The sequence below is a fragment of the Trichechus manatus genome, unplaced genomic scaffold (assembly GCF_000243295.1).
Source record: "Trichechus manatus latirostris isolate Lorelei unplaced genomic scaffold, TriManLat1.0 scaffold00158, whole genome shotgun sequence".
NCBI classification, from domain to species: domain Eukaryota; kingdom Metazoa; phylum Chordata; class Mammalia; order Sirenia; family Trichechidae; genus Trichechus; species Trichechus manatus.
In genome coordinates, this window is record NW_004444094.1 from 6,300,305 (window position 1) to 6,301,132 (window position 828).

Below are 828 nucleotides of genomic sequence, written 5' to 3' on the forward strand. Positions count from 1 at the left end.
AATGCTCTAGTAAACTGTACTGATTTTAAATTTGATTGTCAAGTCTTTCATAATTTCATAAGTTATAAAGTAACAATTCAAGAATAACTATTGGAGAGGGTAGCTTCATTTTCATTTTTTATGAGGTATTATTACTATTATTTTTATTTCTGAGAGCAGATTTGACCTGGCCACATTAAAATGTTTTCATGGTAAAGAAAACAGTTATATAAGAAGCAAACAAGTCAGAAAAACCTTAAAAACTTCTGTCTAAATTATGCTAGAAAATAAAAATGAAGGTAACTGTTAAATTGGTTTGGTCTGATTTTTTAAAATATGTCTGGAACAAATTCCGACACATGGAAGAAGTTATATTACTATGTTTGTAACCTAGAGCAAACTGTATGCAGCTCTTTGTTCGTGATTTTTTAATTCTCTTCACCCCAGTAGCTCAGTAGAGGATTTCCAGCCCTATTTCAAACTTAATCAGTTCAGCATCTTCCCAGGCCTCATGTGAACAAATATGAAAGATCGGAAAAGTGAAGCTGCTCAGTATAATGTGAGCTCATTAACATTGTTTTAACAAGCTTGAGCTTATGCAAGCCGTTGTCTAACAAGCAGCTCTAATTTGAATCCACCCTTCTCGGCATTGTAATTAGGGCTCCGCGGAATGCCAGTGTTTGTGCATATACATGAGCACTCTGCATTTAATTCAATCAAGAAAATAGAAACTTTCAGACTCAAGCTTAAATTGATGTTAGATTAACAATTCCGACTGCACAGAAGAGTTCCATATGAAGTCATGCACCTCAAAGAGAATTTAAGAGGACACAATGAAATAGTGTACTA